This window comes from Balaenoptera physalus (assembly GCF_965194825.1).
Source record: "Balaenoptera physalus genome assembly, contig: HAP1_SCAFFOLD_578, whole genome shotgun sequence".
Classification (NCBI taxonomy): domain Eukaryota; kingdom Metazoa; phylum Chordata; class Mammalia; order Artiodactyla; family Balaenopteridae; genus Balaenoptera; species Balaenoptera physalus.
Window position 1 is genome coordinate 128,641 of NW_028126161.1, and position 27,688 is coordinate 156,328.

Consider the following 27,688-nt stretch of genomic DNA (forward strand, 5'->3'; position numbering starts at 1 on the left):
CCGTTCTGGAAGTTGTTTGCCTAGGTTTTAAATTTGGATGGAATGTGCCAGGAAAACCCCCCATAAGTTTATGTCTCATTACTCCTAGTTCGTTGTTTTAATTTTTTCAATTGGGGTAATGGTTAGAATGTTGCTCGTCCAAGGTGTACACACTCTGGTTCATCTACATATTCTATATAACTATTTATGTAGAGATCCTCTTCCCGTGTAAATTATTACAGAGTGTTCTGTATTCCTTCCGTGCTATATGGTCGGTCTCTTTGATATATGTATATAATATGTATTTTATACATATGGTAATGCTAATCTTCATTTATCCATTTCCCCCACCTTTCCTTTAAATAAGCATAGTTTTTTTTTAATAAGTCTGTGATTGACTTTCTCTGTGGAAATATGTTCATTTGTGTCAGTTATTAGATAACGCCTATATGTGATATCATAGGATATAGGACTTTTGCTTTCCGACTTACCTCATGTTCTGTGATTATCTCCAAGATCATCTATGGTGCCTCAAAGAGCAGTGTTTCATTATTTTCCATGGCTAGTATTCATTGTGTACATGGACCACTTCTTCTTTATCCTTTCATCTGTTGATGGACATTTTGGTTGCTTCACTGTCTTGTCTATTGTGAATCAGGCTGCAGTGCAGCTTTTGCAGCACGGGTCTTCTTCATTCTGGTCTTCTCAGGTGAGAGGCCCATTGGTGCGCCTGCTGGATTGAATGGTACCTCAATTTTTCCTTTTAAACGCAGCTCCTTTCTGTTCTCATTATTAGCGTTTAACCCTCTTACATCTCACCAGCAGCTAGAGGGTACACAGTTCTCTAAAACCTCTTCAGCATTTATTGTTTGTAGACTTTTTGCCAATGGTCAGTCGACTGGTGTGAGTTGAAAAGTTTTCGTAGATTAGATTGCATGAGTCTAATAGTTCCTGAGGCTGAGCTTTTATCCATTTTCCTTTCTTTAAAAAGAGAGTGAGTAAAACTGACCTCTTCATACTCTCTTCATGAACATCTTGCCTTTTTTGAATCCTTTTATCCATTCCCTACCTCAGCACAATTTTGAGGGCAGGTGTCCTTTACAGCCTTGAGTCATTTTGAATGGCAAGTGACCATTAGCTGTGGGTTAAAAGCTGCTCTTGCGGGAATTGGCCACAAGGCGGCAGCATTTCCCCTTTACCAAGTCTGGTTACTAGGGCAACAGAGCCTTACTGGAAGTGGTGTTCTAGGTTGTAAATAAGAATGGAATTTGCGAGGAAAAAGCCCTTTATGTCTCATTACTTCTTGTTGGTATTTTTAACTTAATTTTTATTTTTTATCACAGCAAACTTGATTACAATGTTTTGTTTGTTCTAGGTGTGCAAGATGTGGTTCTTTCACACATATACATATATCTATTCTTCTTCGGATCCTTTTCCCATGTAGGTTATGACACAATGTTGAGTAGTCTTCTCTTGGTATTGTGTAGGTCTTTGGTGATTATATATTTCACATGTGTTTGTAACTCTCTGTTAACCTAAATATGGTAATGTATCCAATCCTCACATCTTTCTATTTGGTGAACCATAAGATTTATTTATTTATTTATTTATTTATTTATTTTTTTAAAGTTTGTTAACATTCTGATTTTTTTTTAGAAATTCACGTTCTTTTATTTATCTATTTATGACTGTGTTGGGTCTTCTTTTCTGTGCGAGGGCTTTCTCTAGTTGTGGCAAGTGGGGACCACTCTTCATCGCGGTGCGCGGGCCTCTCACCATCGTGGCCTCTCTGGTTGTGGAGCACAGGCTCCAGACGCGCAGGCTCAGTAATTGTGGCTCACGGCCCAGTTGCTCCGTGGCATGTGGGATCTTCCCAGACCAGGGCTCGAACCTGTGTCCCCTGCATTGGCAGGCAGATTCTCAAGCACTGCGCCACCAGGGAAGCCCCAATATTTTAATGAATCTATGATAGTGTTTGTCTGTGGAAATATCTTTGTTTGTATCATTTTTTAGGTAACCCCTATACGTGATATGATAGGATATGTGTCTTTCGCTTTCTCACTTACTCCAAGTTGCGTGATTACTTCTAGACTCATCTATGGTGCTGCAAATGGCATTGTTTCATTTTTTCACTAGCTCATATTCCATCTGTACAGGTAGCAGTTCTTCTTTGTCCACCCATCTGTCAGTGGACTTTTTGGTTACTTCCATATCTTGGCTATTGTAAAACTATGGAATGCAGATTTGCGTGGCTGTGCCCTTCCAATTCTGTCTTCTTAGTTTATAGGTCCAGGAATAGGTCTGCTGGATCATATGGTAGCTCAATGTTTACCTTTTAAAGGCACCTCTGTTCTGTTGTCCTTAGTGGCTCTTTCCAGGTTACGTCCCACTTAAAGTGCAGGGCATGTATTTCTTCCCAGCACCTTCAGGCTTTATTCTTTGTAGTTTTTGCTCATGATTATTCTGAGTGGTGTGAACTGATACCTCTTTGTGGTTGAATTTGCATGTGTTTCATAATGCATTGAAATTGAGCTTTAAGACATGTCCTTTTTATTTTTCCAGCTGTGATTAGAGCTTATTTCTTCAAAGTGTTTTCTTAAAGTATGTGTCACCCTTTGAAATATTTTGGCCATTATCTCCTTCAAGACATTTTGAGGGTAGGTTTCATTTACAGGCCTGCAGTACTTGTTCATATGAAGTGACCATTACTTCAGGCTTTAAACCTGCGTTTGCAGGTAACGGCCAGAAAGCGGCAGCCTTTCTACATTCCCCTTGCTGGTACTAGGGAAACAGACCTACCGGCCAGTGGTGTTCATCGGTTATAAATTAGAGTGCAATGTGCCCGGATAAACCCACAAATGTTGATGTCTCCTTGCTTTTGTTTGTTTTTAAATTTAATTTATATTTATTATTAGAGTAATATTCCATTGTGTACGTGGACCATTTCTTCCTGGTGCATTCCTCGGTTGATGGACATTTTCATTGCTTCCAAGTGCTGGCTATGGTAAATCTTGCTGGCGTACAGGTTTGCCAGCCTGTGACTTTTGGATTCTCATTTTCTCAGGTGATAGGCCAAGCAGTGGTTGTGATTGATTGACTGGTAGCTCAATGTTTCCCTTTTCAAAGCACCTACACTGTGTTTTCATTAGTGGCTCTTTACATGCCCCCCCTTACAACCGAGGGTACGCATTTCTCCACACTCCCTTCACCGTTTATTTTTTGCAGCATTTTTCCTAATGGCCATTCTGACTGCTGTGAGCTGATAGGTTTTCGTAATATGGGTATGCATGTCATTAAAATTTTTTAAATTCGTCATATTCCTACCCCTTTTTCTTTTCTCTTAAAATAAAACCCCGTGAGTACTATATAGCTCTTGAAATTGTCTTCTTCGAAGGTTGCCCTCTTCTGAAGTTTTTGGCCGATTTTTGACCCCACAAATTTTCTGGAGGGCAGGTGTCATTTGCAGAACTGCAAGTTGGTGAAAATTTAGTGACCTTTTGCAGTGGGTTCAAAGCTGCTGTTGTGAGAAACGGCCACAAGGAGGTAGCATTTCTCCATTCCCCAATCTGGGTACTAGGGCAGCAGAGCCTTTCTGGAAGTCATTGTCCTAGGTTGTAAATTAGAATGGAATGTGCCAGGAGAAATCCCCGTAAGTTTATGTCTCATTACTTCTTTTTGGTTTTTAAAATTTTTTTAATCTGGGTAATGTTTAGAATATTGTTTGTCCTAGGTGTACACAATCTGGTTCATTTGTACATTATGTATGTCTATTAATGTACAGATCCTCTTCCCATGTAAAATATTACAGTGTTCCGTCGACCTCTCTTGCTATATGTTCGGTCTTTTTGATACATGTATATAATATGTATTGGTATATGTAGAGTAACACTAATCTTCATTTCTCAATTTCCCCCCTCCTTTCCTTTCAGATGAGCATAGTTTGTTTTCTAAGCCTGTGAGTGTCTTTCTCTTTGGAAATATGTTCATCTGTGTCAGTTATTAGATAATGCCATAAGTGATAATATAGGATATAGGTATTTTGCTTTCCGACCTACTTCATGTTTTGTGATTATCTCCAGGCTCATCTATGGTGCCTCAAAGAGCAGTGCTTCAATGTTTTCCATGGCTAATATTCCATTCTGTACTTGGACCACTTCTTCTTGGTGCATTCCTCTGTTGATGGACATTTTCGTTGCTTCCAAGTGTTGCCTATGGTAAATATTGCTGGAGTGCAGGATTGCCAGCCTGTGATTTTTGATTTTCATTTTCTCAGGTGATAGACCCAGCAGTGGGTATGATTGATTGACTGGTATGGTAGCTCAACGTTTACCTTTTCAAGGCACCTCAATTGTGCTTTCATTAGTGGCTCTTCCCACGTCCCCCTTAGAATCGAGGGTACGCATTTCTCCACAATCACGTCAGCATTTATTCTTTGCAGCATTTTTGTTGATGGCCATTCTGACTGGTGTGAGCTGATAGGTTTTTGTAATTTGGGTTTACATGTCTGTAAAAATTCCTACATTTCATCATTTTTCCACGTCTTTTTCTTTTCTGTTAAAAGAAAAAAGCAAAAAAGTGTGACTATAATATACCTCTTCAAATTTTCTTTTTGGAAGGTTACACTCTGGAATTTTTTGGTCGATTTTCGACCTCAGTATTTTTTGGAGGGCCAGTGTCATTTACAGACCTGCAATTGGTGAATATTTAGTGACCTTTTGCAGTGGGTTTAAAGCTGCTCTTGTGGGAAACGGCCAGAAGGATGCAGCATTTCTCCATTCCCAAATCTGGGTACTAGGCAGCAGAGCCGTTCTGGAAGTTGTTTGCCTAGGTTTTAAATTTGGATGGAATGTGCCAGGAAAACCCCCCATAAGTTTATGTCTCATTACTCCTAGTTCGTTGTTTTAATTTTTTCAATTGGGGTAATGGTTAGAATGTTGCTCGTCCAAGGTGTACACACTCTGGTTCATCTACATATTCTATATAACTATTTATGTAGAGATCCTCTTCCCGTGTAAATTATTACAGAGTGTTCTGTATTCCTTCCGTGCTATATGGTCGGTCTCTTTGATATATGTATATAATATGTATTTTATACATATGGTAATGCTAATCTTCATTTATCCATTTCCCCCACCTTTCCTTTAAATAAGCATAGTTTTTTTTTAATAAGTCTGTGATTGACTTTCTCTGTGGAAATATGTTCATTTGTGTCAGTTATTAGATAACGCCTATATGTGATATCATAGGATATAGGACTTTTGCTTTCCGACTTACCTCATGTTCTGTGATTATCTCCAAGATCATCTATGGTGCCTCAAAGAGCAGTGTTTCATTATTTTCCATGGCTAGTATTCATTGTGTACATGGACCACTTCTTCTTTATCCTTTCATCTGTTGATGGACATTTTGGTTGCTTCACTGTCTTGTCTATTGTGAATCAGGCTGCAGTGCAGCTTTTGCAGCCCGGGTCTTCTTCATTCTGGTCTTCTCAGGTGAGAGGCCCATTGGTGCGCCTGCTGGATTGAATGGTACCTCAATTTTTCCTTTTAAACGCAGCTCCTTTCTGTTCTCATTATTAGCGTTTAACCCTCTTACATCTCACCAGCAGCTAGAGGGTACACAGTTCTCTAAAACCTCTTCAGCATTTATTGTTTGTAGACTTTTTGCCAATGGTCAGTCGACTGGTGTGAGTTGAAAAGTTTTCGTAGATTAGATTGCATGAGTCTAATAGTTCCTGAGGCTGAGCTTTTATCCATTTTCCTTTCTTTAAAAAGAGAGTGAGTAAAACTGACCTCTTCATACTCTCTTCATGAACATCTTGCCTTTTTTGAATCCTTTTATCCATTCCCTACCTCAGCACAATTTTGAGGGCAGGTGTCCTTTACAGCCTTGAGTCATTTTGAATGGCAAGTGACCATTAGCTGTGGGTTAAAAGCTGCTCTTGCGGGAATTGGCCACAAGGCGGCAGCATTTCCCCTTTACCAAGTCTGGTTACTAGGGCAACAGAGCCTTACTGGAAGTGGTGTTCTAGGTTGTAAATAAGAATGGAATTTGCGAGGAAAAAGCCCTTTATGTCTCATTACTTCTTGTTGGTATTTTTAACTTAATTTTTATTTTTTATCACAGCAAACTTGATTACAATGTTTTGTTTGTTCTAGGTGTGCAAGATGTGGTTCTTTCACACATATACATATATCTATTCTTCTTCGGATCCTTTTCCCATGTAGGTTATGACACAATGTTGAGTAGTCTTCTCTTGGTATTGTGTAGGTCTTTGGTGATTATATATTTCACATGTGTTTGTAACTCTCTGTTAACCTAAATATGGTAATGTATCCAATCCTCACATCTTTCTATTTGGTGAACCATAAGATTTATTTATTTATTTATTTATTTATTTATTTTTTTAAAGTTTGTTAACATTCTGATTTTTTTTTAGAAATTCACGTTCTTTTATTTATCTATTTATGACTGTGTTGGGTCTTCTTTTCTGTGCGAGGGCTTTCTCTAGTTGTGGCAAGTGGGGACCACTCTTCATCGCGGTGCGCGGGCCTCTCACCATCGTGGCCTCTCTGGTTGTGGAGCACAGGCTCCAGACGCGCAGGCTCAGTAATTGTGGCTCACGGCCCAGTTGCTCCGTGGCATGTGGGATCTTCCCAGACCAGGGCTCGAACCTGTGTCCCCTGCATTGGCAGGCAGATTCTCAAGCACTGCGCCACCAGGGAAGCCCCAATATTTTAATGAATCTATGATAGTGTTTGTCTGTGGAAATATCTTTGTTTGTATCATTTTTTAGGTAACCCCTATACGTGATATGATAGGATATGTGTCTTTCGCTTTCTCACTTACTCCAAGTTGCGTGATTACTTCTAGACTCATCTATGGTGCTGCAAATGGCATTGTTTCATTTTTTCACTAGCTCATATTCCATCTGTACAGGTAGCAGTTCTTCTTTGTCCACCCATCTGTCAGTGGACTTTTTGGTTACTTCCATATCTTGGCTATTGTAAAACTATGGAATGCAGATTTGCGTGGCTGTGCCCTTCCAATTCTGTCTTCTTAGTTTATAGGTCCAGGAATAGGTCTGCTGGATCATATGGTAGCTCAATGTTTACCTTTTAAAGGCACCTCTGTTCTGTTGTCCTTAGTGGCTCTTTCCAGGTTACGTCCCACTTAAAGTGCAGGGCATGTATTTCTTCCCAGCACCTTCAGGCTTTATTCTTTGTAGTTTTTGCTCATGATTATTCTGAGTGGTGTGAACTGATACCTCTTTGTGGTTGAATTTGCATGTGTTTCATAATGCATTGAAATTGAGCTTTAAGACATGTCCTTTTTATTTTTCCAGCTGTGATTAGAGCTTATTTCTTCAAAGTGTTTTCTTAAAGTATGTGTCACCCTTTGAAATATTTTGGCCATTATCTCCTTCAAGACATTTTGAGGGTAGGTTTCATTTACAGGCCTGCAGTACTTGTTCATATGAAGTGACCATTACTTCAGGCTTTAAACCTGCGTTTGCAGGTAACGGCCAGAGAGCGGCAGCCTTTCTACATTCCCCTTGCTGGTACTAGGGAAACAGACCTACCGGCCAGTGGTGTTCATCGGTTATAAATTAGAGTGCAATGTGCCCGGATAAACCCACAAATGTTGATGTCTCCTTGCTTTTGTTTGTTTTTAAATTTAATTTATATTTATTATTAGAGTAATATTCCATTGTGTACGTGGACCATTTCTTCCTGGTGCATTCCTCGGTTGATGGACATTTTCATTGCTTCCAAGTGCTGGCTATGGTAAATCTTGCTGGCGTACAGGTTTGCCAGCCTGTGACTTTTGGATTCTCATTTTCTCAGGTGATAGGCCAAGCAGTGGTTGTGATTGATTGACTGGTAGCTCAATGTTTCCCTTTTCAAAGCACCTACACTGTGTTTTCATTAGTGGCTCTTTACATGCCCCCCCTTACAACCGAGGGTACGCATTTCTCCACACTCCCTTCACCGTTTATTTTTTGCAGCATTTTTCCTAATGGCCATTCTGACTGCTGTGAGCTGATAGGTTTTCGTAATATGGGTATGCATGTCATTAAAATTTTTTAAATTCGTCATATTCCTACCCCTTTTTCTTTTCTCTTAAAATAAAACCCCGTGAGTACTATATAGCTCTTGAAATTGTCTTCTTTGAAGGTTGCCCTCTTCTGAAGTTTTTGGCCGATTTTTGACCCCACAAATTTTCTGGAGGGCAGGTGTCATTTGCAGAACTGCAAGTTGGTGAAAATTTAGTGACCTTTTGCAGTGGGTTCAAAGCTGCTGTTGTGAGAAACGGCCACAAGGAGGTAGCATTTCTCCATTCCCCAATCTGGGTACTAGGGCAGCAGAGCCTTTCTGGAAGTCATTGTCCTAGGTTGTAAATTAGAATGGAATGTGCCAGGAGAAATCCCCGTAAGTTTATGTCTCATTACTTCTTTTTGGTTTTTAAAATTTTTTTAATCTGGGTAATGTTTAGAATATTGTTTGTCCTAGGTGTACACAATCTGGTTCATTTGTACATTATGTATGTCTATTAATGTACAGATCCTCTTCCCATGTAAAATATTACAGTGTTCCGTCGACCTCTCTTGCTATATGTTCGGTCTTTTTGATACATGTATATAATATGTATTGGTATATGTAGAGTAACACTAATCTTCATTTCTCAATTTCCCCCCTCCTTTCCTTTCAGATGAGCATAGTTTGTTTTCTAAGCCTGTGAGTGTCTTTCTCTTTGGAAATATGTTCATCTGTGTCAGTTATTAGATAATGCCATAAGTGATAATATAGGATATAGGTATTTTGCTTTCCGACCTACTTCATGTTTTGTGATTATCTCCAGGCTCATCTATGGTGCCTCAAAGAGCAGTGCTTCAATGTTTTCCATGGCTAATATTCCATTGTGTACTTGGACCACTTCTTCTTGGTGCATTCCTCTGTTGATGGACATTTTCGTTGCTTCCAAGTGTTGCCTATGGTAAATATTGCTGGAGTGCAGGATTGCCAGCCTGTGATTTTTGATTTTCATTTTCTCAGGTGATAGACCCAGCAGTGGGTATGATTGATTGACTGGTATGGTAGCTCAACGTTTACCTTTTCAAGGCACCTCAATTGTGCTTTCATTAGTGGCTCTTACCACGTCCCCCTTAGAATCGAGGGTACGCATTTCTCCACAATCACGTCAGCATTTATTCTTTGCAGCATTTTTGTTGATGGCCATTCTGACTGGTGTGAGCTGATAGGTTTTTGTAATTTGGGTTTACATGTCTGTAAAAATTCCTACATTTCATCATTTTTCCACGCCTTTTTCTTTTCTGTTAAAAGAAAAAAGCAAAAAAGTGTGACTATAATATACCTCTTCAAATTTTCTTTTTGGAAGGTTACACTCTGGAATTTTTTGGTCGATTTTCGACCTCAGTATTTTTTGGAGGGCCAGTGTCATTTACAGACCAGCAATTGGTGAATATTTAGTGACCTTTTGCAGTGGGTTTAAAGCTGCTCTTGTGGGAAACGGCCAGAAGGATGCAGCATTTCTCCATTCCCAAATCTGGGTACTAGGCAGCAGAGCCGTTCTGGAAGTTGTTTGCCTAGGTTTTAAATTTGGATGGAATGTGCCAGGAAAACCCCCCATAAGTTTATGTCTCATTACTCCTAGTTCGTTGTTTTAATTTTTTCAATTGGGGTAATGGTTAGAATGTTGCTCGTCCAAGGTGTACACACTCTGGTTCATCTACATATTCTATATAACTATTTATGTAGAGATCCTCTTCCCGTGTAAATTATTACAGAGTGTTCTGTATTCCTTCCGTGCTATATGGTCGGTCTCTTTGATATATGTATATAATATGTATTTTATACATATGGTAATGCTAATCTTCATTTATCCATTTCCCCCACCTTTCCTTTAAATAAGCATAGTTTTTTTTTAATAAGTCTGTGATTGACTTTCTCTGTGGAAATATGTTCATTTGTGTCAGTTATTAGATAACGCCTATATGTGATATCATAGGATATAGGACTTTTGCTTTCCGACTTACCTCATGTTCTGTGATTATCTCCAAGATCATCTATGGTGCCTCAAAGAGCAGTGTTTCATTATTTTCCATGGCTAGTATTCATTGTGTACATGGACCACTTCTTCTTTATCCTTTCATCTGTTGATGGACATTTTGGTTGCTTCACTGTCTTGTCTATTGTGAATCAGGCTGCAGTGCAGCTTTTGCAGCCCGGGTCTTCTTCATTCTGGTCTTCTCAGGTGAGAGGCCCATTGGTGCGCCTGCTGGATTGAATGGTACCTCAATTTTTCCTTTTAAACGCAGCTCCTTTCTGTTCTCATTATTAGCGTTTAACCCTCTTACATCTCACCAGCAGCTAGAGGGTACACAGTTCTCTAAAACCTCTTCAGCATTTATTGTTTGTAGACTTTTTGCCAATGGTCAGTCGACTGGTGTGAGTTGAAAAGTTTTCGTAGATTAGATTGCATGAGTCTAATAGTTCCTGAGGCTGAGCTTTTATCCATTTTCCTTTCTTTAAAAAGAGAGTGAGTAAAACTGACCTCTTCATACTCTCTTCATGAACATCTTGCCTTTTTTGAATCCTTTTATCCATTCCCTACCTCAGCACAATTTTGAGGGCAGGTGTCCTTTACAGCCTTGAGTCATTTTGAATGGCAAGTGACCATTAGCTGTGGGTTAAAAGCTGCTCTTGCGGGAATTGGCCACAAGGCGGCAGCATTTCCCCTTTACCAAGTCTGGTTACTAGGGCAACAGAGCCTTACTGGAAGTGGTGTTCTAGGTTGTAAATAAGAATGGAATTTGCGAGGAAAAAGCCCTTTATATCTCATTACTTCTTGTTGGTATTTTTAACTTAATTTTTATTTTTTATCACAGCAAACTTGATTACAATGTTTTGTTTGTTCTAGGTGTGCAAGATGTGGTTCTTTCACACATATACATATATCTATTTTTCTTCGGATCCTTTTCCCATGTAGGTTATGACACAATGTTGAGTAGTCTTCTCTTGGTATTGTGTAGGTCTTTGGTGATTATATATTTCACATGTGTTTGTAACTCTCTGTTAACCTAAATATGGTAATGTATCCAATCCTCACATCTTTCTATTTGGTGAACCATAAGATTTATTTATTTATTTATTTATTTATTTATTTTTTTAAAGTTTGTTAACATTCTGATTTTTTTTTAGAAATTCACGTTCTTTTATTTATCTATTTATGACTGTGTTGGGTCTTCTTTTCTGTGCGAGGGCTTTCTCTAGTTGTGGCAAGTGGGGACCACTCTTCATCGCGGTGCGCGGGCCGCTCACCATCGTGGCCTCTCTGGTTGTGGAGCACAGGCTCCAGACGCGCAGGCTCAGTAATTGTGGCTCACGGCCCAGTTGCTCCGTGGCATGTGGGATCTTCCCAGACCAGGGCTCGAACCTGTGTCCCCTGCATTGGCAGGCAGATTCTCAAGCACTGCGCCACCAGGGAAGCCCCAATATTTTAATGAATCTATGATAGTGTTTGTCTGTGGAAATATCTTTGTTTGTATCATTTTTTAGGTAACCCCTATATGTGATATGATAGGATATGTGTCTTTCGCTTTCTCACTTACTCCAAGTTGCGTGATTACTTCTAGACTCATCTATGGTGCTGCAAATGGCCTTGTTTCATTTTTTCACTAGCTCATATTCCATCTGTACAGGTAACAGTTCTTCTTTGTCCACCCATCTGTCAGTGGACTTTTTGGTTACTTCCATATCTTGGCTATTGTAAAACTATGGAATGCAGATTTGCGTGGCTGTGTCCTTCCAATTCTGTCTTCTTAGTTTATAGGTCCAGGAATAGGTCTGCTGGATCATATGGTAGCTCAATGTTTACCTTTTAAAGGCACCTCTGTTCTGTTGTCCTTAGTGGCTCTTTCCAGGTTACGTCCCACTTAAAGTGCAGGGCATGTATTTCTTCCCAGCACCTTCAGGCTTTATTCTTTGTAGTTTTTGCTCATGATTATTCTGAGTGGTGTGAACTGATACCTCTTTGTGGTTGAATTTGCATGTGTTTCATAATGCATTGAAATTGAGCTTTAAGACATGTCCTTTTTATTTTTCCAGCTGTGATTAGAGCTTATTTCTTCAAAGAGTTTTCTTAAAGTATGTGTCACCCTTTGAAATATTTTGGCCATTATCTCCTTCAAGACATTTTGAGGGTAGGTTTCATTTACAGGCCTGCAGTACTTGTTCATATGAAGTGACCATTAGCTCAGGCTTTAAACCTGCGTTTGCAGGTAACGGCCAGAGAGCGGCAGCCTTTCTACATTCCCCTTGCTGGTACTAGGGAAACAGACCTACCGGCCAGTGGTGTTCTTCGGTTATAAATTGGAGTGCAATGTGCCCGGATAAACCTACAAATGTTGATGTCTCCTTGCTTTTGTTTGTTTTTAAATTTAATTTATATTTATTATTAGAGTAATATTCCATTGTGTACGTGGACCATTTCTTCCTGGTGCATTCCTCGGTTGATGGACATTTTCATTGCTTCCAAGTGCTGGCTATGATAAATCTTGCTGGCGTACAGGTTTGCCAGCCTGTGACTTTTTGATTCTCATTTTCTCAGGTGATAGGCCAAGCAGTGGTTGTGATTGATTGACTGGTAGCTCAATGTTTCCCTTTTCAAAGCACCTACACTGTGTTTTCATTAGTGGCTCTTTACATGCCCCCCCTTACAACCGAGGGTACGCATTTCTCCACACTCCCTTCACCGTTTATTTTTTGCAGCATTTTTCCTAATGGCCATTCTGACTGCTGTGAGCTGATAGGTTTTCGTAATATGGGTATGCATGTCATTAAAATTTTTTAAATTCGTCATATTCCTACCCCTTTTTCTTTTCTCTTAAAATAAAACCCCGTGAGTACTATATATCTCTTGAAATTGTCTTCTTCGAAGGTTGCCCTCTTCTGAAGTTTTTGGTCGATTTTTGACCCCACAAATTTTCTGGAGGGCAGGTGTCATTTACAGAACTGCAAGTTGGTGAAAATTTAGTGACCTTTTGCAGTGGGTTCAAAGCTGCTGTTGTGAGAAACGGCCACAAGGAGGTAGCATTTCTCCATTCCCCAATCTGGGTACTAGGGCAGCAGAGCCTTTCTGGAAGTCATTGTCCTAGGTTGTAAATTAGAAAGGAATGTGCCAGGAGAAATCCCCATAAGTTTATGTCTCATTACTTCTTTTTGGTTTTTAAAATTTTTTTAATCTGGGTAATGTTTAGAATATGGTTTGTCCTAGGTGTACACAATCTGGTTCATTTGTACATTATGTATGTCTATTAATGTACAGATCCTCTTCCCATGTAAAATATTACAGTGTTCCGTCGACCTCTCTTGCTATATATTCGGTCTTTTTGATACATGTATATAATATGTATTTTATACATATGGTAATGCTAATCTTCATTTATCCATTTCCCCCACCTTTCCTTTAAATAAGAATAGTTTTTTTTAATAAGTCTGTGATTGACTTTCTCTGTGGAAATATGTTCATTTGTGTCAGTTATTAGATAACGCCTATATGTGATATCATAGGATATAGGACTTTTGCTTTCCGACTTACCTCATGTTCTGTGATTATCTCCAAGATCATCTATGGTGCCTCAAAGAGCAGTGTTTCATTATTTTCCATGGCTAGTATTCATTGTGTACATGGACCACTTCTTCTTTATCCTTTCATCTGTTGATGGACATTTTGGTTGCTTCACTGTCTTGTCTATTGTGAATCAGGCTGCAGTGCAGCTTTTGCAGCCCGGGTCTTCTTCATTTTGGTCTTCTCAGGTGAGAGGCCCATTGGTGCGCCTGCTGGATTGAATGGTACCTCAATTTTTCCTTTTAAACGCAGCTCCTTTCTGTTCTCATTATTAGCGTTTAACCCTCGTACATCTCACCAGCAGCTAGAGGGTACAAAGTTCTCTAAAACCACTTCAGCATTTATTGTTTGTAGACTTTTTGCCAATGGTCAGTCGACTGGTGTGAGTTGAAAAGTTTTTGTAGATTAGATTGCATGAGTCTAATAGTTCCTGAGGCTGAGCTTTTATCCATTTTCCTTTCTTTAAAAAGAGAGTGAGTAAAACTGACCTCTTCATACTCTCTTCATGAACATTTTGCCTTTTTTGAATCCTTTTATCCATTCCTTAACTCAGCACAATTTTGAGGGCAGGTGTCCTTTACAGCACTGAGTCCTTGTGAATGGTAAGTGACCATTAGCTGTGGGTTAAAAGCTGCTCTTGCGGGAATCGGCCACAAGGCGGCAGCATTTCTCCTTTACCAAATCTGGTTACTAGGGCAAAAAAGCCTTACTGGAAGTGGTGTTCTAGGTTGTAAATTAGAATGGAATGTGCGAGGAAAAAGCCCTTTAAGTGTATGTCTCATTACTTCTTGTTGGTATTTTTAACTTAATTTTTATTTTTTATCACAGCAAACTTGATTACAATGTTTTGTTTGTTGTAGGTTTGAAAGATGGGGTTCTTTCACACATATACCTATATCTATTCTTCTTCGGATCCTTTTCCCATGTAGATTATGACACAATGTTGAGTAGTCTTCCCTTGGTATTGCGTAGGTCTTTGGTGATTATATATTTCACATGTGTTTGTATCTCTCTGTTAACCTCAATATGGTAATCTATCCAATCCTCACACCTTTCCATTTGGTGAACCATAAGTTTTTTTAATGAATCTATGATAGTGTTTGTCTGTGGAAATATCTTTGTTTGTATCATTTTTTAGGTAACCCCTATATGTGATATGATAGGATATGTGTCTTTCGCTTTCTCACTTACTCCAAGTTGCGTGATTACTTCTAGACTCATCTATGGTGCTGCAAATGACATTGTTTCATTTTTTCACTAGCTCATATTCCATCTGTACAGGTAGCAGTTCTTCTTTGTCCACCCATCTGTCGGTGGACTTTTTGGTTACTTCCATGTCTTGGCTATTGTAATACTATGGAATGCAGATTTGCGTGGCTGTGTCCTTCCAATTCTGTCTTCTTAGTTTATAGGTCCAGGAATAGGTCTGCTGGATCATATGGTAGCTCAATGTTTACCTTTTAAAGGTACCTCTCTTCTGTTCTCCTTAGTGGCTCTTTCCAGGTTACGTCCCACTTAAAGTGCAGGGTATGTATTTCTTCCCAGCACCTTCAGGATTTATTCTTTGTAGTTTTTGCAGATGATTATTCTGAGTGGTGTGAGCCGATACCTCTTTGTGATTGAATTTGCATGTGTTTCATAATGCATTGAAATTGAGCTTTAAGACATGTCCGTTTTATTTTTCCATCTATGATTAGAGCTTATTTCTTCAAAGTGTTTTCTTAAAGTATGTGTCACCATTTGAAATATTTTGACCATTATCTCCTTCAAGACATTTTGAGGGTAGGTTTCATTTACAGCCCTGCAGTACTTGTTCATATGAAGTGACCATTAGCTCAGGTTTTAAACCTGCGTTTGCAGGTAACGGCCAGAGAGCGGCAGCCTTTCTACATTCCCCTTGCTGGTACTAGGGAAATAGACCTACCGGCCAGTGGTGTTCTTCGGTTATAAATTAGACTGCAATGTGCCCGGATAAACCTACAAATGTTGATGTCTCCTTGCTTTTGTTTGTTTTTAAATTTAATTTATATTTATTATTAGAGTAATATTCCATTGTGTACGTGGACCATTTCTTCTTGGTGCATTCCTCGGTTGATGGACATTTTCATTGCTTCCAAGTGCTGGCTATGGTAAATCTTGCAGGCGTACAGGTTTGCCAGCCTGTGACTTTTTGATTCTCATTTTCTCAGGTGATAGGCCAAGCAGTGGTTGTGATTAATTGACTGGTAGCTCAATGTTTCCCTTTTCAAAGCACCTACACTGTGTTTTCATTAGTGGCTCTTTACATGCCCCCCCTTACAACCGAGGGTACGCATTTCTCCACACTCCCTTCACCGTTTATTTTTTGCAGCATTTTTCCTAATGGCCATTCTGACTGCTGTGAGCTGATAGGTTTTTGTAATATGGGTATGCATGTCATTAAAATTTTTTAAATTCTTCATATTCCTACCCCTTTTTCTTTTCTTTTAAAATAAAACCAAGTGAGTACTATATAGCTCTTGAAATTGTCTTCTTCGAAGGTTGCCCTCTTGTGAAGTTTTTGGACGATTTTTGACCCCAAAAATTTTCTTGACGGCAGGTGTCATTTACAGAACTGCAAGTTGGTGAAAATTTTGTGAGCTATTGCAGTGGGTTCAAAGCTGCTGTTGTGAGAAACGGCCACAAGGAGGTAGCATTTCTCCATTCCCCAATCTGGGTACTAGGGCAGCAGAGCCTTTCTGGAAGTCATTGTCCTAGGTTGTAAATTAGAATGGAATTTGCCAGGAGAAGTCCCCATAAGTTTATGTCTCATTACTTCTTCTTGGTTTTTAATTTTTTTTTAATCTGGGTAAAGTTTAGAATATTGTTTGTCCTAGGTGTACACAATCTGGTTCATTTGTACATTATGTATGTCTATTAATGTACAGATCCTCTTCCCATGTAAACTATTACCCTGTTCCCTCGACCTCCCTTGCTATATGTTCGGTCTTTTTGATACATGTATATAATATATATTTGTATATGTATAGTAACACTAATCTTCATTTCTCAATTTCCCCCCTCCTTTCCTTTTCGATGAGCATAGTTTGTTTTCTAAGCCTGTGAGTGTCTTTCTCTTTGGAAATATGTTCTTCTGTGTCAGTTATTAGATAATGCCATAAGTGATAATATAGGATATAGGTCTTTTGCTTTCCGACCTACTTCATATTTTGTGATTATCTCCAGGCTCATCTATGGTGCCTCAAAGAGCAGTGCTTCAATGTTTTCCATGGCTAATATTCCATTGTGTACATGGACCACTTCTTCGTGGTGCATTCCTCTGTTGATGGACATTTTCTTTGCTTCCAAGTGTTGCCTATGGTAAATATTGCTGGAGTGCAGGATTGCCAGCCTGTGATTTTTGATTTTCATTTTCTCAGGTGATAGACCCAGCAGTGGGTATGATTGATTGACTGGTATGGTAGCTCAACGTTTACCTTTTCAAGGCACCTCAATTGTGCTTTCATTAGTGGCCCTTACCACGTCCCCCTTAGAATTGAGGGTACGCATTTCTCCACAATCACGTCAGCATTTATTGTTTGCAGCATTTTTGTTGATGGCCGTTCTGACTGGTGTGAGCTGATAGGTTTTTGTAATTTGGGTTTACGTGTCTGTAAAAATTCCTACAATTCATCATTTTTCCACGCCTTTTTCTTTTCTGGTAAAAGAAAAAAGCAAAAAAGTGTGACTATAATATACCTCTTCAAGTTTTCTTTTTGGAAGGTTGCACTCTGGAATTTTTTGGTCGATTTTCGACCTCAGTATTTTTTGGAGGGCCGGTGTCATTTACAGACCTGCAATTGGTGAATATTTAGTGACCTTTTGCAGTGGGTTTAAAGCTGCTATTGTGGAAAACGGCCACAAGGATGCAGCATTTCTCCATTCCCAAATCTGGGTACTAGGGCAGCAGAGCCGTTCTGGATGTTGTTTGCCTAGGTTTTAAATTTGGATGGAATGTGTCAGGAAAAGCCCCCATAAGTTTATGTCTCATTACTCCTAGTTCATTGTTTTAATTTTTTCAATTGGGGTAATGGTTAGAATGTTGCTCATCCAAGGTGTACACACTCTGGTTCATCTACATATTGTATGTAACTATTTATGTAGAGATCCACTTCCCGTGTAAATTATTACAGAGTGTTCCGTAATCCTTCCTTGCTATATGGTCGGTCTCTTTGATATATGTATATAATATGTATTTTATACATATGGTAATGCTAATCTTCATTTATCCATTACCCCCACCTTTCCTTTAAATAAGCATAATTTGTTTTAATAAGTCTGTGATTGACTTTCTCTATGGAAATATGTTCATTTGTGTCAGTTATTAGATAACGCCTATAAGTGATATCATAGGATATAGGACTTTTGCTTTCCGACTTACCTCATGTTCTGTGATTGTCTCCAAGATCATCTATGGTGCCTCAATGAGCACTGTTTCATTGTTTTCCATGGCTAGTATTCATTGTGTACATGGACCACTTCTTCTTTATCCTTTCATCTGTTGATGGACATTTTGGTTGCTTCTCTGTCTTCTCTATTGTGAATAAGGCTGCAGTGCAGCTTTTGCAGCCCGGGTCTTCTTCATTCTGGACTTCTCAGGTGAGAGGACCATTGGTGCACCTGCTGGATTGAATGGTACCTCAATTTTTCCTTTTAAACGCAGCTCCTTTCTGTTCTCATTATTAACGTTTAACCCTCTTACATCTCACCAGCAGCTAGAGGGTACACAGTTCTCTAAAACCACTTCAGCATTTATTGTTTGTAGTCGTTTTGCCAATGGTCAGTCGACTGGTGTGAGTTGAAAACTTTTTGTAGATTAGATTGCATGAGTCTAATACTTCCTGAGGTCGAGCTTTTATCCATTTTCTTTTCTTTAAAAAGAGAGTGAGTAAAACTTGCCTCTTCATACTATCTTCTTGAAAATTCTGCCTGTTTTGAATTTTTTTTATCCATTCCCTACCTCACCTCAATTTTGAGGGCAGGTGTCCTTTACAGCCTTGAGTCATTTTGAATGGTAAGTGACCCTAAGCTGTGGGTTAAAAGCTGCTCTTGCGGGAATTGGCCACAAGGCGGCAGCATTTCTCCTTTACCAAATCTGGTTACTAGGGCAACAGAGCCTTACTGGAAGTGGTGTTCTAGGTTGTAAATTAGAATGCAATGTGCGAGGAAAAAGCCCTTTAAGTGTATGTCTCATTACTTCTTGTTGGTATTTTTAACTTAATTTTTATTTTTTATCACAGCAAACTTGATTACAATGTTTTGTTTTTTCTAGGTGTGCAAGATGTGGTTCTTTCACACATATACATATATCTATTCTTCTTCGGATCCTTTTCCCATGTAGGTTATGACACAATGTTGAGTAGTCTTCCCTTGGTATTGTGTAGGTCTTTGGTGATTATGTATTTCACATGTGTTTGTATGTCTCTGTTAACCTCAATATGGTAATGTATCCAATCCTCACACCTTTCCATTTGGTGAACCGTAAGTTTTTTTAATGAATCTATGATAGTGTTTCTGTGGAAATATCTTCGTTTGTATCATTTTTTAGGTAACCCCTATATGTGATATGATAGGATATGTGTCTTTCGCTTTCTCACTTACTCCAAGTTGCGTGATTACTCCTAGACTCATCTATGGTGCTGCAAATGGCACTGTTTCATTTTTTCACTAGCTCATATTCCATCTGTACAGGTAGCAGTCCTTCTTTGTCCCCCATCTGTCGGTGGACTTTTTGGTTACTTCCATATCTTGGCTATTGTAATACTATGCAATGCAGATTTGTGTGCCTGTGTCCTTCCAATTCTGTCTTCTTAGTTTATAGGTCCAGGAATAGGTCTGCTGGATCGTATGGTAGCTCAATGTTTACCTTTTAAAGGTACCTCTGTTCTGTTCTCCTTAGTGGCTCTTTCTAGGTTACGTCCCACTTAAAGTGCAGGGCATGTATTTCTTCCCAGCACCTTCAGGATTTATTCTTTGTAGTTTTTGCTGATGATTATTCTGAGTGGTGTGAGCTGATACCTCTTTGTGGTTGAATTTGCATGTGTCTCATAATGCGTAGAAATTGAGCTTTAAGACATGTCCTTTTTATTTTTCCAGCTGTGATTAGAGCTTATTTCTTCAAAGTGTTTTCTTAAAGTATGTGTCACCATTTGAAATATTTTGGCCATTATCTCCCTCAAGACATTTTGAGGGCAGGTTTCATTTACAGCCCTGCAGTACTTGTTCATATGAAGTGACCATTAGCTCAGGCTTTAAACCTGCTTTTGCTGGTAACTGCCAGAGGGTGGCAGCCTTTCAACGTTCCACACTCTGGTAACTAGGGAAACAGTCCTTCTGGCCAGTGGTGGTCCTGGGTTATAAATTAGCATGGAATGTGCCCCGATAAACCCACAAAAGCTGATGTCTCCTTACTTTTGTTTGTTTTTTAAATTTAATTTTTTTTTATTGGAGTAATATTCCATTGTGTACATGGAGCACATCTTCTTTGTGCATTCCTCTGGTGATGCACGTATTCATTGCTTCCAAATATTGGCTATGGTAAATGTTGCTGGAGGGCAGTATTGCCAACTCCTGTCTTTTTGATCCTCATCTTCTCAGGTGATAGCCCCTGCAGTGGGCATGGAAAAATGCTCAACATCTTGAATTAATAAAACATGCTAATCCAATCTACAAAAACATTTACCTCACAACAGTCAGAATGATCATCACCAAAAAATCTACAAACGATAAATGCTGAACGGGTATTAGAGAACTGTGTACCCTCTAGCAGCTGATTGGATGTAAACTGGTAACAGTCAGTAGTGAGAACATAATTGAGGTGTGTTTAAAGGTAAACATTGAGCTACTATATGATCTGGAAAGCCCACTGCTGGGACTATCGCCTTAGAAGACCAGAATCAAAAAGACACAGGCTGGCAATCCTGCACTGCAGCAATATTTACCATAGCCAAAAGTTGGAAACAACCAAAATGTCCTTCAACAGATGAATGCACAAAGAAGAAGTTTTCATTGTACACAGTGGAATATTAGCCATGGAAAAGAGTGAAACAGTGATGTTTGCAACACCATAGAAAGACCTAGAGATAATCACACAACTTGAAGTAACGAAGAAACTGAAAGACAAATATCCTATGATATCACTTTTAGGTTTTACCTAAAAATTGATACACATGAACTTATTTCCAAGACAAGGGCCCTAATGGATGAAGAAAACAAAATTATATTTAATCAAATGGAAAGGTGTGAGGCATGTATAAATTAGGATATGCTGTATGACAGACCTATACTAATACATATGAAAAATATAAATCACCAAAACCTAGGCTATACCTACAGAGGTCTACTGAACACTCTGTAATAACCTACGTGGGATAGGATCCAAAGATCTATAGATACATATATATAATGAACCAGATTCTGTACACTTAGAAGAAACACAACATTTTAATCAAATTTGCTCTAATAAAAAATAAATTTAAAAATCAAACAGAAAGTAAGGAGATATAAGCTGTTGGGTGTTGTCTTGGCACATTCCACTCTAATTTTCAGCCTACTAACACGATTTCCAGGAAGGCTCTGTTGCCCAAGTGCCAAGAGTTGGAAATGCTGCCTCCTTGTGGCCATTTAATGCAAGACCAGCTTTAACCCCACAGCTAATGGTCAGTTAATATTCACAAGGACTCAGGGCTGTAAAGGACACCTGTCCTCAAAAAATGTCCTGGGGCAGGGAATGGGCAAAAATCTCAACACACAGCAAATTTTTCAAGAAGATCATTGATAAGTTTTATTCACTTTTTTTTAAGGGGTAAGTTTTACTCACTTTTTTTAAAAAAGGAAAATAGATATAAACTAAACATAAAGAATTATTAGACTAATGCAATTCAAATGTACAAAAAGTTTCAACTCGCACCAGTCAAATAAACATTAGCAAAACGTCTACGAACAATAAATGCTGAAGGGGTTTTAGCCAACTCTGTGCCCTGTAGCGGCTGGTGAGATGTAAAGTGGTAAGAGCCAATAATGAGAAGAGAAAGGAGCTGCGTTTAAAAGTAAAAATTGAGCCACCATTTGATCCAGCAGGACCAGAGCTGGGCCTATAACAGGAGAAGAGCAGAATCGAGAAGACACAGGCTGCAAAAGTTGCACTGCAGCAGTATTCACAATAGGCAAGACAAGGAAGCAACCAAAATGCCCATCAACATGAATAGACAAAGAAGAAGTGGTTGGGGTACACAATGGAATATTTGCCATGGGAAACAATAAAACACTGCTCTTTGCAGCACCGTAGATGAGCCTAGACATAATCACAGAACATGAGGTAATTCGGAAAGCAAAGGAAAAATATACTATGATATTACTTATAGGTATTATCTAACAACTGACACAAATGAACATATTTCCACAGAGAAAGACACTCACAGAGTTAGAAGACAAACTATGCTTATGTTTAATATAACAGTGAGCATACGTATAGAAATACATATTAAATACATATATCAAAAAGACCGACCATATAGAAATGGAGGTCTATGGAACACTCTATATAATTTACATGAGAAGGTGATCTGTACATGAAGAAATATATGTAATGTACAATTGAAACAGAACGTGTACACCTAGGAAAAACAATATTCTAAAAATTAAAGTAATGAATAAGAAGTAATGAGACATAAATTTCAGGGTCTTTTTCCTGGCACATTCCATTCTAATTTATAACCTAGAACACCACTTCCAGTAAGGCTCTGTTGCCCTAGTAACCAGACTGGTAAAGGAGAAATGCTGCCGCCTTGTGGCCGTTTCCAGCAAGAGCAGCTTTTAACCCACAGCTAATGGTCACTTAACATGCACAAGGACTCAGGGCTGTAAAGGACACTTGCCCTCAAAATTTTGCTGAAGTAGGGAATGGATAAAAAAATTCAAAACAGGCAAATGTTTCAAGAACAGATTATGAAGAGTTAAGTTTTACTTACACTCTTCTTTTAAAAAAAGGAAAATGGATAAAAGCTCAACCTCAGGGAGTGTTAGACGGATGCAATCTAATCTACAAAAAGTTTCAACTTACACCAGTCAACTGACCATCAGCAAAAAGTCTACAAACAATAAATGCTGAGGGGTTTTAGAGAACTGTGTACCCTCTACCTGCTGGTGAGACATAAAGGGGTAACAGCCAATAATGAGAAGAGAAAGGAGCTGTGTATAAAAGTAAAAATAGAGGTACCATTCAATCCAGCAGGCGCATCACTGGACCTCTCACCTGAGAAGACAAGTATCGAGAAGAAACAGGCCGCAAAAGCTGCAGTGCAGCCTTATTCACAATAGCCAAGACAGTGAAGCAATCAAAATGTCCAACAACAGGTGAATGGATAAAGAAGAAGTGGTCCATGTACACAATGGAATATTAGCCATGGAAGACAACGAACCATTGCTCTCGGAGGCACCACAAATAAGTCTGGAGATAATCACGAAATATGAGGTAAGTCCGAAAGCAAAACACCTATATTCTATGATATCACTTATAGGCGTTATCTAATAACTGACACAAATGAACATATTTCCACAGAGAAAGACACTCACAGACTTAAAAAACAAACTATGCTCATCTAAAAGGAAAGGTGTGGGGTATGGATAAATTAAGATTAGTGTTACTATATTTATACAAACACATATTTTATACATATCTGAAAAAGACCGACCATATAGCAAGGGAGGTCTGTGGAACACTCTGTAACATTTTACATGGGATGAGGATCTGTACTTGAATAGACATATATAATGTACAAATGAACCAGATTGTGTACACCTAGAACAAACAATATTCTAAACTTTACCCCAATTAAAACACTTTTAAAAACCAAGAAGAAATAATGAGACAAAAACTTATGGGGGTTTCTCCACGCACATTCCAATGTAATTTACAACCTAGGAACACGACGTCCAGAAAGGCTCTGGTGCCCTACTACGCAGATTAGCGAATGGAGAAATGCTGCCTCCTTGAGGCCACTTCCCACAACAGCAGCTTTAAACCCATTGCTAAAGGTCACTAAATATGCACCACACTTGCAGTTCGGGAAATGAGACCTGCTCTCAAAAAAAACTCTGGGGTGGAAAATCGACCAAAACATTCAAAAGAGGGCAACCTTCCAAGAAGACAATTTCAAGAGTTATATTGTACTCCTAATTGTTTCCTTTTTTTAACAGAAAAGAAAACGGCGGAGAAAAATGATGAATTTTACGAATTTTCAAAGACATGCAAACCCATATTACAAAACCCTATCAGCTCACAGCAGCCAGTAGGGCCATTAGCATAAATGCTGCAAATAATAAATGCTGAAGCGATTGAGGAGAAATGGGTACCCTCGATTCTAAGGGGGACGAGGTAAGTGCCACTAATGAAAACACAAAGAAGGTGCTTTGAAAAGGGAAAAACGGTGCTACCAGTCAGTCAATCACACACACTGCTGGGCCTATCACCTGAGAAAATGAGAATCAAAAAGTCACAGGCTGGCAATCCTGCACTCCAACAATATTTACCATAGCCAACACTTGGAAGCAATGAAAATGTCCATCAACCGAGGAATGCACAAAGAAGAAGTGGTCCACGTACACAGTGGAAAATTACTCCAATAAAAAATAAAAATTAAATTTAAAAATCCAACAAAAGTAAGGAGACATCAGCTTGTGTGGGTTTGTCCGGGCACACTCCACTCTAATTTATAAACGAGAAACACCACAGGCCGCAAGGGCTTTTCCCTAGTTACCAGGGTGGGGAATATAGAAAGGCTGCCGCCCTCTGGCAGTTACCTGCAAAAGCAGTTTTAAAGCCTGTGCTAATGGTCATTTCTTAGGAACAAGTACTGCAGAACTGTAAATGAAACCTGCCCTCAAAATGTCTTCAGGGAAGTAATGGCCAAAACATTTCAAAATGTGACACATACTTTAAGAGAACACTTTGAAGAACTAAGGGGTAATCACAGCTTGAAAAATAAAAAGGATATGCCTTAAAGCTCAGTTTCAACGGATTATGAGGCACGTGCGAATTCAACCACAAAGATTTATCAGCTCACACTTGTCAGAATAACCATCAGCAAGAAAACTACAAACAATAAATGCTGAAGGTGTTGTGGAGAAATGCATACCCTCAACTTCAAGTGGGACGTAAGTTGGAACCGACCACGAACTAGAACAGAATGGAGGTGCTTTAAAAACATTAACATTGAGCTACCATATAATCCAGCAGGCCCACTCCTCCACCTATAATCTAAGAAGAGAGAATTGGAAAGACACAGGCAGGCAAATCTGCATGGCACAGTATTACAATAGCCAAGATATGGAGGTAACCAAAAAGTCCACCAACAGATGGGTGGACAAAGAAGAACTCCTCCATGTACAACTGGAATATTCGCTAGTGAAAAGAATGAAACAATGCCTTTTGCAGCGCCGTAGATGAGTCTAGACGTAATCACGTGACATGTAGTCAGTGAGAAAGCAAAATACATATATCCTATGATATCACTTTCAGGAGTTACTTAAAAATTGATACCAATGAAGATATTTCCACAGAGAAAGGCAATCACAGATTCATTAAAAAACTTATGGTTCACCAAATAGAAAGGGATGAGGATTGGATACATTACCATATTGGGGTTAACAGAGATATACAAACCATGTGAAATATATAACCACCAAAGACGTATGGAAGATCAGGAGAAGACTACTCAACATTGTGTCATAACCTACATGGGAAAAGGATGCAAGGAAGAAAACATACACGTATATGTGTGAAAGACCCACATCTTGCACACCTAGAGCAAAAAAAAACAATGTAATCAAACCTGCTGGGATAAAAAATAAAAAGAAAATTACAAATATGAACAAGAAGTAATGAGACATAAACTTAAAGGGCTTTTTCCTGGCACATTCCATTCTAATTTACAACGTACAACACGACTTCTGTTAAGCCTCTGTTTCCCCAGTTACCCAATTAGGTAAAGAAGAAATGCTGACACCTTGTGGCCGATTCCTGCAAGAGAAGCTTTAAACTCACAGCTAATGGTTACTTAACATTCACAAGGACTCAGGGCTGTAAAGGACACCTCCCCTAAAAAATTGTGCTGAAGTAGTGAATGGACAAAAAAATTCAAAACAGGCAAATGTTTCAAAAACAGAGTATGAAGATTTATGTTTTACTCACTCTCTTTAAAAAAAAAAAAGGAAAATGGATAAAAGCTCAACCTCAGGGTGTGTTAGACCCATGCAATCTAATCTACAAAAAGTTTCAACTTACACCAGTCGACTGACCATCAGCAAAAAGTCTACAAACAATAAATGCTGAAGGGGATTTAGAGAACTGTGTACCCTCTACCTTCTGGTGAGATATAAAGGGGTAACAGCCAATAATGAGAACAGAAAGGAGCTGTGTTTAAAAGTAAAAATGGAGGAACCATTCAATCCCCAGGCGCACCATTGGACCTCTAACCTGAGAAGACAAGAATCGAGAAGACACAGGCTGCAAAAGATGCAGTGCAGCCTTATTCACAATAGCCAAAACAGTGAAGGAATCAAAATGTCCAACAACAGGTGAATGGATAAAGAAGAAGTGGTCCGTGTACACAATGGAATATTAGCCATGGAAGACAATGAACCATTGCTCTTTGAGACACCACAAATGAGTCTGCAGATAATCATGAAAGATGAGGTAAGTTGGAAAGCAAAAGACCTGTATTCTATGATATCACTTATAGGCGTTATCTGATAACTGACACAAATGAACATATTTCCACAGAGAAAGACACTCACAGATTTAGAAAACAAACTATGCTCATCTAAAATGAAAGGTGGGGGGAATGGATAAATTAAGATTAGTGTTACTATATGTATACAAACACATATTATATATATATATCTCAAAAAGACCGACCATATAGCAAGGAAAGTCTGCGGAACCTTCTGTAACATTTTACATGGGAAGAGGATCTGTAGTTGAATAGATATATATAATGTACAAATGAACCAGATTGTGTACACCTAGGACAAACAATATTCTAAGCTTTACCCCAATTAAAAAAAAATTTAAACCAAGAAGAAATAATGAGACATAAACTTATGGGGGTTTCTCCATGCACATTCCAATGTAATTTACAACCTAGGAACATGACTTCCAGAAAGGCTCTGCTGCCCTAGTACACAGATTTGTGAATGGAGGAATGCTGCCTGCGTGAGGCCACTTCCCACAACAGGAGCTTTAAAACCATTGCTAAAGGTCACTAAATATTCACCAAACTTGCAGTGCGGTAAATGACACCTGCTCTCTAAAAAAAGTTTGAGGTGGAAAATCGACCAAAAAATTCAAAACAGGGCAACCTTCCAAGAAGACAATATCAAGAGTTATATTGTACTCCCAATTGTATCCTTTTTTTAACAGAAAAGAAAACGGCGGTGAAAAATGATGAGTTTTACGAATTTTCAAAGCCATGCAAACCCAAATTGCAAAACCCTATCAGCTCACAGCAGCCAGTAGGGCCATTAGCGTAAATGCTGCAAAAAATAAATGCTGAAGCGATTGTGGAGAAATGTGTACCCTCGATTCTAAGGGGGACGTGCTAAGTGCCACTAATGAAAACACAAAGAAGGTGCTTTGAAAAGGGAAAAACGGTGCTACCAGTCAGTCAATCACAACCACTGCTGGGCCTATCACATGAGAAAATGAGAAGCATAAAGTCACAGGCTGGCAATCCTGCACTCCAACAATATTTACCATAGCCAACACTTGGAAGCAATGAAAATGTCCATCAACCGAGGAATGCACAAAGTAGAAGTGGTCCACGTACACAGTGGAAAATTACTCCAATAAAAAATAAAAATTAAATTTAAAAATCCAACAAAAGTAAAGAGACATCAGCTTGTGTGGGTTTGTCCGGGCACACTCCACTCTAATTTATAACCGAGAAACACCAAAGGCCGCAAGGGCTTTTCCCTAGTTACCAGGGTGGGGAACATAGAAAGGCTGCCACCCTCTGGCAGTTACTTGAAAAAGCAGCTTTAA